Below are 15,163 nucleotides of genomic sequence, written 5' to 3'. Positions count from 1 at the left end.
TCACTACGAGACGGACTAATACAAAGCCATAACCAAACTTCTACACTTTAGGCTATGTGCCCACGTTAGCGTTTTTAAACACTCGGGAAACTGATCCCCTTCCCAGAAAACGCGCGTCTTTTTTCCGCGCGTTTCTTGCATGTTTTTTGCACAAAAGACTCGCGTTTTTGATGCGTTTTTTGAAGCGTGTTTTCTGGGAACATTGGGGAAGGCTAAGCGATTCCTGAGCGTTTAAAAATGCATGCATTGGCACAAACAGCCAAAAACGCATGCAAATTAATTTGAAGCATCTTTTAAGTGTTTCTGCAGCATTTGAGCCGGCACAAACGCTGCGGTAACGCTTACAAAAACGCAACGTGGGCACACAGCCTCAATGTACATGGTTGGACAAAAAACAAATGGGGACCTATAGATGTGCGAAATGCATCATTTGCCCCTATCTAAAACACTTCAACACCTTTCATAGCCCAAAGATTGTGCAAACTATAAAGCTGAATTGGTATTTAAGAGGACATGTGCATGTATACCCTTTTTTTGAAAAATATTTTTTAAAAAAAGCCAAGGAAATGATTAGAAGATCACTTTTCACCGAAGGGTGCATTTACACTGGCCGATGATCATCAACGAGTCTTACTAGGATTTCCCGATAATAATGCAGAGTAAACAGGTTGACAATCACCCAAAAAATGAGCAAAATAAGAGATGTGCTGCCGAGGACAATAATAGTCTATGCGCAAAGAACAATCTGGGAGCATCGAAGGCATGGCCAGCCTGTCTACACGGGTTATTAAATGACCGTCAATCAGATTCTATGTAGCCAAAAGATGGTCATTTATGGACAAGAGTCAGCGAGTGCAAACAAACGTTACCAGTGTGAGACATGTAGGTCAGGAACACTAAATATCAAGGTATCATTTAATTCAGCTTCCTATATGATAAAGCAGTATGGAGGCCAAATACCCTTCTTTTTGATTTATTATTATTAGGGCCATGATGGTTTTTGTTTAGATTATACTCACTATTCCCCTCACCTGTCTTAGCACCTCACCTTCAAGATGCTCCACTTCCGCGAGCCCTCCCGCCTGCTCTGGTCTTGCTTTCCATTTTCAGTTTTTGTGGCCTCAGGCACTCACTAGGTCTCAGAAAAGACTGGAGCCAGAAAGGACTAGGCAGGAAGTTCCAGTGCAGGACAGGTAAGGGACAAGGTGAGTATAGCACTGTTTTTATATTTTTGTCACCTATGTTTATTATGATCTTGCATCTCGAGAGACCTCAAAGCATAATAAACGTCTTGGGCTAGTTTCAGACTAGCGTTCGTGGTTGCAGCGCAGGCCCACTGCTAAGCCCCGCCCCTGGCCACGCCCCCTCTGGTCAGTTCCTTCTCTGATCGCATGAGGCTGCATGCGATCAGCGTATCCTATATTTAGCGGTGGATACACTGATCGTGCGCTGACCATACGCTGGTCTGATTTTGCTGGCGCTGCGCCCAGAGCATACAAATGCAACACAGCACGTTTTTGTGTGCTGGGCGCAGCGCCAAAAGGGAGCAGCGCCAGCAAAATCAGACCAGCGCATGGATCATGGATCAGCATATACAACTCTAAATATAGGATACGCTGATCGCACGCAGCCTCATGCGATCAGAGGAGGAACTGACAGGAGGGGGCATGGCCGGGGGCGGGACTTAGTGGCGGCCCTGCACTGCGACCATGAACGCTAGTCTTAAACTAGCCTTAGAAATTGAATTTCTCAAGTTTGCCAAATTTGCGTGAATCTGGCAAACTTGAATTTTGGTAAATTAGCTCATCCTCGGGTCAGAAGAATGCACAGAAATAATATTCTTGCGCATGCGGAGTTGGAAAACACTAACATGAATTTGTGTTTGCTGAAATTCCATATGAATGAGGACCTTCAAAATGGACTGATGGATCAAAGTTATTAGATGCTCCCCGGAAAGCCACGAGAGGCTGGAAATGCGATGGATGGCATATTACAAACTAAGAACATCATTGGATGATCCAAACAAATGGAATAAAGAGGATTACTGGTTTCCATCTGTAAGTCTGGAGGAAATCCGATGGTAAAGTCAACACGGGGAGGTAGACCCTAGATCAGTATGATATGAAGAGAAATCACAGTACTGATGGTGGCCCTCACTGAAAGCTTCCAGCATCTAATGACAGTAGGTTGGTTGAATATTATCGAATTATCTGCTTATTGGATGAATTTGGCAAGATTCTTACAAATAACATATGTTGTAGTATATTTTATAGTTTTAAATATTTTAAGATAAATCATTAAATCTATCATTTTAATAGAGGCTTGAATGAGTCTTGCAGCGATCGTTTCACGATAAAGTGCCCTGTTGTACTGATAATTGGAGCTCTCTTCTGTGATACTACTGAATCTGCTGATAGGGTCCCCTTAAATAACACTGATGGTGTGACAGTCTACAGACAAATGGTTTGCTCTTTTTTTTATAAAACCTATTAATTTTCTTCCTGAAGTAGTGCAGACCACACAGGCGAAACAATATGCAAAGTTTACCCTGAATTTCAGAAGGAAGCACATTTAGCGTCATGAACGTTGACTTTACAAGTCAGTCACAGGTCTCCTTCCTCATGGTAGCACAGAAAAGAGGAAACTTGGAGCTTGGGGATATATTATTTGCTATGAATTGATTTATTACTTCCATAGCAAAAAACAAAAAAAAAAAAAAACTATGTATCTTGCACAAGAGTAAGTCAGTGAGCCCTGCTTCTTCCATCCGCTAATAGAGAAAGACTATAAGTCCTGCTTCCCACGCACATGTGGCGCTCCTAAGGGTCCAGTCGCCACAGAGATACTGCACCTCACCCAGAGGTGTGGTACCCCACAACCAGGTAAGGTGAGTGCACCCAACCAGATTCTAACACCCACACCCCACACACACCAGTAGTGTAGCAGAGCACCCTTTATGGCTCCCTGCTTGGAACACGAAGAGTGCTGGGAGGTGGGTGGAGTGTAGTTTTGGAGGGAGAATCCTAGGCTGAGGTTAGGACGGTTCCCCTGAGAGGGAAGGAAGGTGAAGGACGTGTCTAGAGCTGCTCCTGACTGTATGGGGAGCGCCAGACGGATTGGACTAGAAACAGCAGATTCTTCACAGGGAAGATCGGTTCTTCCAGGGACACGGTTGGAAAGTTATCCCCGTGGGTCCCGTTCCACGCTGACGGCCATCAGGTGGAGGAAGGTACCGGACTGGTCGCAAATGGAACAGCCCCTAGTCTAGTTCACATTCCTCTGGGTGCCACTAGCAAGCCTATAGCCTTGGTTTCTTTATGGACCATCGCCCCTACCACAGTTAGTCCGACTGGAAAGGCGGCTATATAGAATCACAGAAACGGTGAGGTGTTGTTTGAACAGGATTCGTAGCTGCTGGCCCAGAATGATAATTGTGAAGTGCTGGAGTGGAAGTAAGGCGGAAAAGCAGCATTTAGTTTGGAGACGGCCAGGAAAGGAACACACTGACTGGGAATGCTGGAAAGGTGCATTTCATATTATCTGGGAGTTATCTGGACCCCTCACCTGGAGGACTCAGCACTGAAGCGGGCATCTGTGTGCGCACCAGAATGTGAGTAAAGCCTTTGGAACTACATGCCATTGTGTCCTCCACTTTATTCCTGCGCCACTCCGCCAGCACTGCTACATCTACTCTCTGCACTAACTCACCATCTACCCGTTCATCTCCACTGCCGTGGGACTACAGCTCTACCTGTGGAGGGCTTCAACATCTCAGCTGCATCACAACATCTGTCCCAGAGAAGAAACACTGCAGCGCTGGTCATTCTGACCAGAAACCACAGGTGGCGTCACGAATCACTACATAAACTTTATCCCCATCCAATTCTACACCTTTTACATGACTGAGGCCATGGACAGGGTCACAGACACTGTGACATCTCCCATTCAAATCAACGGGCCCGGTGCCGAGTACCCCACGGCCTCTGGGGCGCGTCACACACTCATAGAGAAAGCATGTGAGTCCTGCTTCCCACGCACACTCATAGAGAAAGCATGTGAGTCCTGCTTCCTCCACACACTCATAGAGAAAGCCTGTGAGTCTTGCTTCTTCCACTCGCTCAGAGAAAGCCTGTGAGTCCTGCTTCCTCCAATCACTCAGAGAAAGCCTGTGAGTCCTACTTCCTCCACCCACTCAAAGAGAAATCCTCTGAGTCTTGCTTCCTCCACCCACTCAGAGAAAGCCTATGAGTCCTGCTTCCTCTACCCACTCATAGAGAAAGTCTGTGAGTCCTGGTTCCCACATCCACTCATAGAGAAAACCTGTGAGCCCTGCTTCCTCCACCCACTCATAGAGAAAGCCTGTGAGACCTGGTTCCTCCACCCACTCATAGAGAAAGTCTTAGAGTCCTGGTTCTCACATCCACTCAGAGAAAACCTGTGAGTCCTGGTTCCCACGCACACTCAGAGAAAGTCTGTGAGTCTTTCTTCTGCTGCCCACTCAGAGAAAGTCCGGCTTCCTTCCCCCACTCATAATGAAAGCCTATGAGTTCTGTTTCCTCACCCCACTAATAGAGAAAGCCTGTGAGTCATACTTTCTCCACTCAATCATAAAGAAAGTCTTGCTTCCTCTAACCCAGTATTTCTCAACTCCAGTCCTCAAGACCCACCAACAGGTCATGTTTTCAAAATTTCATTAGTATTGCATAGGTGATAATTTCATCACCTGCTCAAGCATTAATTCCATCACCTGTGCAATACTAAGGAAATCCTGTAAACATGACCTATTGGTGGGTTTTGAGGATTGGAGTTGAGAAACACTGCTCTAACCACTTAGAGAAAGCCTGTAAGTATTGCTTGCTTTGCCTACTCATCTAGACAATATATGGGTTAGTGAGGCCTTCAATATGAGTTGGTGGGTGAATCAGGACACACAGGCTTTTTCTATCATTAGTATAAACTCCTCTTTCCCAGACCTTGGCTTACAGACGTCACTTAGGATAGATTATCATGGTGGGTTTAGGGTATATTTTTGTAAGAAGAACATAACAGCCACATGTTAAGTGAAAATATGGATTCATCAGAGCTGTAACACCAACTGGGTTTTATTTTACCCCCCAAATCAGCTGCTTTTCTTCGATGGAGCTAAGAAGCAATATCAAACAACCAATAAATAGGGGTGGTGTTGTTCCTGATAGAAAGCAGCCCCATTTTTCTAATTTGGAACGACTCCCCCTTTAACAGGTTGCCTCAACGTTCCGATGGTTAAAATTGCAAAGAACTTGTAAAAACAAGCAACTTTGCAATTTACGTTTTATTAAAAATCCTCTCCTGTTCTCAAGAAGGGAAGTATTTTAAATTCTATAGCTCAGCGCCCATGGCGTTGTACCGGCCACCTCTACAGTTTATGAACACTGGCCAGTTTCCAAGACAAGGAGCACAGAGTTTGATTTGGCCAATTTCAGTGCCCCTGTGCTCCACCGATGTCTCAGAGGCAAAGATGCCTTTTTGATGAAGCATCCAGGAGGGCACGGTTCGGACCAAAGGCTCCAACATATCACTGGTTCGAACTGTCAATCACTCTGGAGAGCACCTCCCACTGGCAATCAGGATGCCGAGAGGCAGGAGAGCGTTGTGCTGCTGAGAAAACTCCTTTTATGTACATTGCAAATTATACATTGAAATAAAACATTTAAATTGAACATAACAGGGTTTCACTATAATAGGACAATAAAAAAAAGATAAAATAGCAAATCCCTCTTGGTTGCTGAGAATTCATAGAGATGAAATGGTCATTAACAGTTTCTCATGTGCCCTGGGCTATGATAATGGATTAGATGGGATAAGAACACACGTTACCAAATGATCTGCAGTTCTCCAGCGAAGCCTTCATTATATCCATACATGGAAGATCTCTTTTAGGATTACCCAGATTATTTTTTTTTTTCCTTTTTGGAACGATCCTGTATTTTATATTCTCTATCACACTTTAATTTCTTTTAGAATGGCAGAAAAAAAAATCTCTGTGCTTAAGGCGCTATGTGCAGATGGCGGCTCCGCATTGAAGCATCTAATTACTGAATTAGATGATATTTGCTTATCATGTTAATTAATGTAGCCAATAATGAGATATTTGAATACAGCCCATTGCGGGGAACACATCATATTTAGGAATAGAAAGATAAACTATGCGGGTCACCGCATGCTAGCATAGTCTGGAGTTTTCCTGATATTTACTGACATTAATGCATCTAATTATGCAGGAAATACATATCCAAATTAATGTCTACAATGGACTCCAAAAAATAGAATTAGTCCTACCAGTAATTTCTAGGAACCTTCCACGACAGCAGCATCAGAGGATGTCTCCCCGCCCTAATGGAGGACAGGAAACACAAAAGAAGTTAAATACCCCTCCCCTTCCTACAACCACCAGTGTTTTTTTCTGGACACACAAGCATGTATAGTTACCACTGGAGAGCATGAATCATCCAATAACAACATCAGATAGGGAGGGAAATTAGTGCTGTCACGGAAGGTTCCTAGAAACCGAATTACCGGTAAGACGAATTCTATTTTCTCTAGTCACCTTCGACGACAGCATCATCAGAGTAATACCAACAACTAATTTCTTTTGGGAGGGACCATGGCCTGCAGAACTCGTCTGCCAAATGTTAAATCCCTTCTGAAATCTAGTCTGTAGTGCCTGGTGAACGTATGGACAGACGACCAGATGGCTGCTCTGCTTATCTGCTCAGAAGATGCGTTCCCTCTCTCTGCCCACGATGCTGATACTGCATGAGTAGAATGAGCCTTCAGTGATGCAGGAGGAGAAAGATTCTGCGATGAATATGCCAGACAGATAACTTGCTTGATCCAATTAGCAATCGTATTTTTAGCCGCCTTCTTGCCCTTATTCTGTCCTGAGAACTGAATAAATAGGTTTTGGTCAATCCTCCAATTTTCGGATTGTTGGAGATAATAGAGAACAACCCTGCGAACATCAAGGGTGTGAAAGATTTCTTTCCTCGCATTGGAAGGATTTGGGCAGAATGAGGGTAGCACAATATCCTGACCTCTATGGAAGTCCGAGACTATCTTAAGCATAAAGATCTCTTCTGACAAGCCTATAACCTGCAGTAACCACCGATCGACCAAACCGCTGCACGACCAGCTCTACCCTCGCCTACTGTATTATCACCCATCCCTTGAAGATTGTGAGCCCTTGCGGGCAGGGTCCTCTCTCCTCCTGTACCAGTTACGACTTGTATTGTTTAAGATTATTGTACTTGTTTTTATGTATACCGCTCCTCACATGTAAAGCGCCATGGAATAAATGGCGCTATAACAATAAATAATAATAATAATAATAATAATAATAATAATAATAAAGGAGGGATTTAATCGAAGGATAATGCTATCTGTAGTGATAGTTAAGTAGGGCTCCTGTACTGAGAGGGTCTGCAACTCTCCTACACGTCTAGTGGTAGTAATTGCTACTAGAAAAAAGGTTTTGAGGGTCAGGTTCTTTAAACTCATAGATAATAGGGGTTCAAATGGATCTTGGGTTAAACTATTAAGGACTAGATTTAAATCCCAGGGGGAACCTTGCTACGAAGCCTAGGGCAAATCCTAGCTGCAGCGGTCATAAAACGTTTAACCCAGCGGTGACCAGCTAAGTCCTTATAAAAAAGAGCTGATACCTGTACTTTCAGTGTATTAGGTGTAAGCCCTAGATCCAAACCCTTTTGAAGAAATTTGCGATGGTGGGACAAACACATAGTGTCCATGAAAGGGAACAGCGCAAAGTTTAGTTTCGGAGGTAAAGTCACCCCTCTCACGTCTTCAGCCATAGTGCTCTCCTAGCTGAATAGGAGAGGACTGCGGATCTTGCCGCTACCCGGACAGACTAAGCAGAAGTGGTTCGCCCTCCCTTCTCCGGAGTCCTGGCTCTCTATTCAGTTGCTGTTGTGCCCCGAATCTTGGATGGGAGTAATGCATTTACAGCCAACTACTCCACCGGTGTCTGCTGCAGAGCCATAAGTGTCCATACAACCTCGGGGACCGGGCCCCGGCCTTGCGCTGAGAACCTATAGGCAGGGTTCCTCTTCCAACCCACAACTCCTCTCTGTTCTCCTACTCCTTCGTTCCGCACTGTTCCTTCTCTCTCCTATGGAAGCTTAGGTTGCAGTTCTACGTCTTTCTCCTTCTGTTCCTTTCCCGTGCCAGCTGGCTCAGATCACTGAGGCAGCTGCAGCACTCCTTCCTCCATCCCTTCTTCCAGGGATCCTCACTCCTATCTGAGTGACTTCCGGCCCGACTGACCTTCTGTCAGACTGAACCTCTAATTCTAAACCTTCCCAACCTTTTATATATCCTAACTCCACCCACCTCCCAGCACATCTCGTGTTACGAAGCAAGGACCCACGAAAGGTGCTCTGCTACCCTCTAAGCATGGAGCCACAATGTGGTCCTGCTGAACTATCCTGTGTGTGGCGACTGAGCCTCAGGAGCGCCACAGAAGCATCAGCAAGGAACCCCGTTGCCTTCTGAAGGAGGGGGAGAGAGTCAAGTATCTCCTCCCTAGAAGTCCCGAGTAAGGTGATCTTCCAATGTATACAGCCAGCGGAATAGAGATCTGCTGACGCATGTTGAGGCCACGTTCGTTTTAAGCAGATTGGTGGAGGTGTCCCAGGACTTTCTTAACAAGCTCTCGATTTTTCGATCCATGGGATCTTTGAGCTGGGATGAATCTAATCTTAAAAAGGAAGAGCCGTCTTTTTAGCCACCCTGGACACCTGCACATCCACTTTGGGGATTTACCATAACGAACAATCTCAGTCTAGGGGGAAGCGATTCTTCAACTCGGAAGGGGATTCTAAAGTCCTTTCTCAGGAAAGCCCCATTTGTGAAGGATAAGGTTTTGAATATTCTCGTGTATGGGAAACCCTTTCTGATCTTTAGGTTTCAGCCCCACCAAACATCTCATCCTGCACGGAGTATCTCACTTCTTCCTCAACCTCCATGGTGCTTCTCACCATACTAATAAGCTCTTCCATATCTTTGGAAGAAAAGTAATATTTTTTATTTTCGGAGTGGAAGTGGAACCCTCATTCTCCCAAAGGATTTCGCCCGTGTCTGAGTGAGATTCCATGGGTGCCATCTTCCTTTTCTTAGGAGGAGGGGGTTGTAGTACTGGGCCCTGGGAAAAGGCAGCCATAGAGGATTGAACCTCCTGTTTGATGACAGTTTCGATACTGTCCAAGAGAGAGTGCTGTTCGGCACACAACACATCATCCGTGCAAGGCTGGCAAAGCTTCTTCTTATATGCAGAGGGAAGCCTGGAAGCACAAACACTACACTTGTGGCTGGTCACCTTATCCTTCTTAGGGGCAGGGACCTTGTCTCCCTAACAATAGAGAGAAAAGGTATAATAAGTCACCCATAAGGCTATAACCCGGAAAGCAAGGGACGTTCATCCACTACTTACAGTAGGAGGGTGAACACTGGGCTCTGCAGAAGCAGACAGGAAGGGTTTGTCGCTGTTCATATGGTCAGTCTGTCACCAGTCACAGAGGGACATAGACAATGTTTCTTACATGGAGGCACCCCCAACCAGGATTTTAAGGAAACAAGGTCTCCAGCGTGATTCTGTGCTCCTCCTCCCCCAGACCCACAGGGGGAACCCCCGAAAGGAACACCTCAAAACTTGGCCGCTGTCACGGAGAACGCCAACACCTGCCAGCCGCACGTGCATTCCAGAGTGGAACGCACATCACCGCCCTGCTTTACCTCCCGAGGAGGTGCAGGAGGGGCGGGAGATGGGTCCTGAGTCGCATGCCTCATGGAGATGGGAGCAGCCCTTAGAGGAGGAGAGCGGTGCCCCCGACCTCGGCTGCCCACATATAGTAGGTAAGCTTCTAACGTGCTCCCGATTGACGGCCACAGCAGCTCCATCTAGGACCTCTTCATGCCCCATAGGGAACAGGAAAAACACTGGTGGTTGTAGGAAGGGGAGGGGTAATTAACCTCTTTTGTGTTTCCTGTCCCGCATTAGGGCGGGAGACATCCTCTGTTGCTGCTGTTGTGGAAGGTGACTAGAGAAAGAAAGGGCTATTCTGGGGAACAAACAGGTAGAATATATGAGAAACCTGATGCTCTCCGGAGCCATTGCATCTATTCTAGTAAAGCTAATGAACTAAAACAATATAAGAGTCCATTTTTGGTCTCTGTAATGCCCATTTAATTCAATGGATAGTAATGTCAGAAGATCAGCAATGACCACATCCAAGGTCAGTTTCACAATAAAAATTGGACAATGTATATCTATATACATGTATGAATAGTGCCCATAAAATACTCTCATAAAGGTCACGCAATACTACCACTCAGTACCCAAATAAAATATGATCATAAACAGTGGGGTCAATAAGTATTTAATGCATAAGAACGGAGCGATCTGTAATTTTTCTGTAGGTGCACTTCACATGTGAGAGACAGAAATTAAAAATAAAAAAAAAACAGAAAATCACACTGTATGATTTTTACATAATTAATGTGCATTTTATTTTATGAAATAAGTATTTGATCACCGACCAACCAGCAAGAATTCTGACTCTCACAGACCTGTTCGTTTTTCTTTAAGAAGTCCTTGTATTCTACACATTACCTGTATAAATTGCACCTGTTTCAACTCGTTACCTGTATAAAAGACACCTGTCCACACACTCAATCTATCATACTCCAACCTCTCCACCATGGGCAAGACCAAAGAGCTGTCTAAGGACACCAGGGACAAAATTGTAGACATGCATAACTCTGGGATGGGCTACAGGACTATAGGCAAGCAGCTTGGTGAGAAGGCATAAACTGTTGGTGCAATGAGATAATGGAAAACACAAGATGACTGTCAATCTTCGATCAGGGGCTGCAATCTTCGATCAGCCCAGAACTACATGGGAGGGCCTAATCAATGACCTGAAGAGAGTTAGGACCACAGTGTCAAACATTACAGTTAGTAACACACTAAGCCATCATGGATTAAAATCCTGCAGGACACAAAAGGTCCCCCTGCTCATGACAGCACATTTACAGGCACATTTGAAGTTCACCCATGACCATCTGGATGATCCAGAGGCGGTATGGGAGAAGGTCATGTGGTCAGATGAGACAAAAATAGAAATTTTTGGCATCAAATCCACTCGCCATGTGTGGAGGAAGAAAAAGCATGAATACAACCCCAACTACACCATCCCAACTGTGAAACATGATGGAGGAAACATCAAATTTTGGGGGTGCTTTTCTGCAAAGGGGATAGGATGACTGCACCGTACTCAGTAACAGCATTAACTACTTTCCGCTATCAGGCGTACATTTACGCTGATGTTGGACTCCCTCCCTTTGATTTGGGCTCCGGTGGTGAGCCCACATCTTTCCCAGGACATGTCAGCTGTTTTGAACAGCTGACATGTGGCTGGAATAGCTGCGGTTGGAATCGCAATCCACCTGTGGCTATTAACCCGTTAAATACCGCTGTCAAACACTGACAGCGGAATTTAACATGCGCTTCCGGCAATCACGCCGGAAATCCGCCCACCGGTGACCTCCGTGATCACGGGTCAAAAGTGGGTTGACATGACAACCGGAGGTCTTCTGGAGACCTCTATGGTTGTCACTGCAGGCTTGCTGTGAGCGCCGCCCAGTGGTCGGCGCTCATAGCAAGTGAGTAATTCTACTACACACAGGCGAACTGATCATTGCCTGTATACAGCAGAGCCGATCGGGTTATGGCAGCTTCTAGTCTCCCATGGAGACTATTAAAGCATACCAAAAGTAAAAAAATTAAGTTTTTAAAAGTATAAAAGAATAAAAAAAATAAAAGTGCAAATCACCTCCCTTTCACCCCATTCAAAATAAAATAAAAAAATCAAACATACAGAACACATATTTGGTATTGCTGCATTCAGAATTGCCCGATCAATATAAAAAAAGGATTAACCTGATCGCTAAACGGCGTAGCGAGAAACAAAGTCAAAACGGCAGTATTACTTTTTTTTTGGTCGTCACGACATTGCATTGAAATGCAATAATGGGCAATCAAAAGATCGTGTCTGCACCAATATGGTATCAATAAAAACGTCAGCCCGGCACGCAAAAAATAAGCCCTCACCCAACCCGAGATCACGAAAAATGGAGACGCTACGGGTATCGGAAAACGGTGCAAATTTTTTTTTTAACAAAGTTTGGGAATTTTTTTTCAACACTTAGAGAAAAAAGAACCTAGACATGTTTGGTGTCTATGAACTTGTAATGACATGGAGAATAACAATGGCAGGTCAGTTTTAGCATTTAGTGAACCTAGTAAAAAAGCAATTTTTTGCAATTTCATTGTACTCGGATTTTTTCCTGTTTTCTAGTGCACGACATGGTAAAACCAATCATGTCATTCAAAAGCACAACTCGGCCCACAAAAAACAAGCCCCCACATGGCCTTATTGACGGAATATTAAAAAAGTTATGGCTCTGGGAAGAAGGGGAGCGAAAAACAAAAATGCAAAAATGAAAATACCCCTGGGGATTAAGGGATTAAAGATGGTTCATTTCTGGTTCTTCCAACATGACAATGAACCGAAACACACAGCCAGAGCAACTAAGGAGTGGCTGCATAAGAAGCATTTCAAGGTCCAGGAGTGGCCTAGCCAGACTCCAGACCTGAACCAATAGAAAATCTTTGGAGGGAGATGAAACTCAATGTTGTCCAGCGACAGTCTCGAAACCTGGATGATCTGGAGAAGATCTGTATGGAGGAGGGGGCAAAAATCCCTGCTGCAGTGTGTGGAACTTGGTCAAGACCTACAGGAAACGTCTGACCCCTGTAATTGCAAACAAAGGTTTCTGTACCAAATATTGAGTTCTATTTTTCGACTGTATCAAATATTTATTTCACGCAATAAAATGCAAATTAATTGTGTAAAAATCATACAATGTGATTTTCTGGATTTTATTTTTAGATTCTGTCTCTCATAGTTGATGTGTACCTATGATAAAAATTACAGATCTCTGCATTCTTTGTAGGTCCAAAAACTTGCAAAATTGGCAGTGTATCAAATACTTATTTTTCCCACTGTTAAACTACATTGCATATTCACAATTCCTAAAAGTAGGTAAAGAGAAGGAAATCAAAAACATTATTCAAAATTATTAGACTTTTTCATTTTTTTTAATCAGCAAAATAATCCAATATCACATTCTTGTGAGTGGCAAAAATATGAGAACCTTTAGGATTAGCAAATCATTTAAAGGTGAAATTAGAGTCTGGCGTTTTCAACCAATAGGATGACAATCACGAGTGAGTGGGAGACCTGTTTTACTTAAAGAATGGAGATCTATCAAAGAACAAATTATTAAACAACATGTATGTCAGTACCTGGATAAGAATGAAGTGATTAAACAGAGTCAGCATCGGTTTGTAACTAATAAGTCATGTCAGACTAACTTAATTTCCTTCTATGACAGAATCACTGATTGGGTGGATCAGGGAAATGCTGTAGATATAGTATATCTTGACTTCAGCAAAGCATTTGACAAAGTATCTCATACAATCCTTATTGAAAAAATGACTAAATATGGAATGGACAAGGCAACTGTTAGGTGGGTTCATAACTGGCTTAGTGATCGGACCCAAAGAGTGGTTGTAAATGGCTGCACATCCAGTTGGAAGAATGTCTCAAGTGGGGTACCACAGGGCTCTGTCCTGGGCCCTGTATTGTTCAACATCTTTATCAACGATTTAGATGAAGGAATTGAGGGTTAACTGATTAAATTTGCTGATGACACAAAGCTAGGAGGGATAGCTAATACTAGAGAAGAGAGAGAGAGGATTCAAAAAGATATAAATAAACTGGAGAAGTGGGCAGCAACTAACAGAATGGTTTTTAACAGGGAAAAATGCAAAGTACTACATCTGGGCAATAAAAATGAAAAAAGCAGAATGGGAGGAATAGGCCTAAGCAACAGCACATGTGAAAAAGATTTGGGTATACTAATAGATCACAGACTGAATATGAGTCAACAGTGTGATGCAGCAGCAAAAAAGGCAAATGCAATTCTAGGATGTATTAACAGAAGCATGCAGTCTAGATCACGTTAAGTCATTATTTCCCTCTACTCCTCTTTGGTCAGACCTCATCTGGAATATTGTGTCCAGTTTTGGGCACCACATTTTAAAAAAGACATCAACAAACTGGAGCAAGTTCAGAAAAGAGCAAACAGAATGGTGACCGGTCTGCAAAGCCTGTCTTATGAGGAAAGGTTGCAGGATTTGGGATTGTTTAGTTTGCAAAAGAGAAGACTGAGAGGAGACTTAATAGCTGTCTACAAATATCTAAAGGGCTGTCACATTGTAGAAGGATCAACTTTATTCTCAGTTGCACAAGGAAAGACTAGAAGCAATGGGATGAAACTGAATGGGAGGAGACACAGATTAGATATTAGAAAAAACTTTTTGACAGTTAGAGTGATCAATGAGTGGAACAAGCTGCCACGAGAAGTGGTGAGTTCTCCTTCAATGGAAGTCTTCAAACAGAGGCTGGACAGACATCTGACTGGAATGATTTAGCGAATCCTGCTTTGAGCAGGGGGTCGGACCAGATGGCCCAGGAGGTCCCTTCCAACTCTACGATTCTATGATTCGAAGTTTGATCTTCCCACATTGCTACATAAGGGGGCCAAATCTGATTAATCAAGGCTGGCATTTTCTAGGTCAGTCTTAAGACAGGATGCACTGGAGTAAGATGCACATCTCTTCATCTGTCAAGCTCCAGCATCAGAAATTTAGCCGAATCATCATCTGAAAAACATTCAAGTCTTAATTTACACCACTTTTGTGGCATAAAAGATTATGAATGTGTGAGGCTTCACTTGATCGTGCCTCATCCTGATAAAATCCAACCGCATTTCAAAAAGTTGTTTGAACGTAAATAAAAATGCCAAAAGTTGGAAAATGTTTAAGTCCCCCCCCCCCAAAATTTGCAACTTTTTTAAAGTTTACATCAGCTTTCTGGTGCAAACCATTTGACAAATAAACCCCATATTTAAAAAAAAATTCCATCGCACAATGGCTGTGTCACGATCCATTTTTGGATCTGTGGCAGATCTGGCTTTTCAT

General features: G+C 43.7%; 1 protein-coding gene across 9 annotated transcripts in view; it reads right to left on the bottom strand.

Annotated features, from left to right (window-relative positions):
- CRTAC1 (cartilage acidic protein 1) overlaps positions 1 to 15,163 on the bottom strand; it is a 792,023-nt gene that overhangs the window by 559,015 nt on the left and 217,845 nt on the right. The window contains exon 1 of one of the 9 annotated variants that reach the window (XM_073552836.1): positions 6,319 to 6,346. The exons of the other annotated variants lie outside the window; for them this stretch is intronic. The gene's annotated coding sequence lies outside the window, so the exon portion shown is untranslated. Of the gene's footprint in view, positions 1 to 6,318; positions 6,347 to 15,163 lie in introns of those variants that run through there. 9 annotated transcript variants of the gene reach the window in all.

This window comes from Dendrobates tinctorius, unplaced genomic scaffold (assembly GCF_039654945.1).
Source record: "Dendrobates tinctorius isolate UK_male_01 unplaced genomic scaffold, ASM3965494v1 ptg000196l, whole genome shotgun sequence".
NCBI lineage: Eukaryota > Metazoa > Chordata > Amphibia > Anura > Dendrobatidae > Dendrobates > Dendrobates tinctorius.
This window is presented reverse-complemented; position numbering and strand designations above follow the sequence as displayed.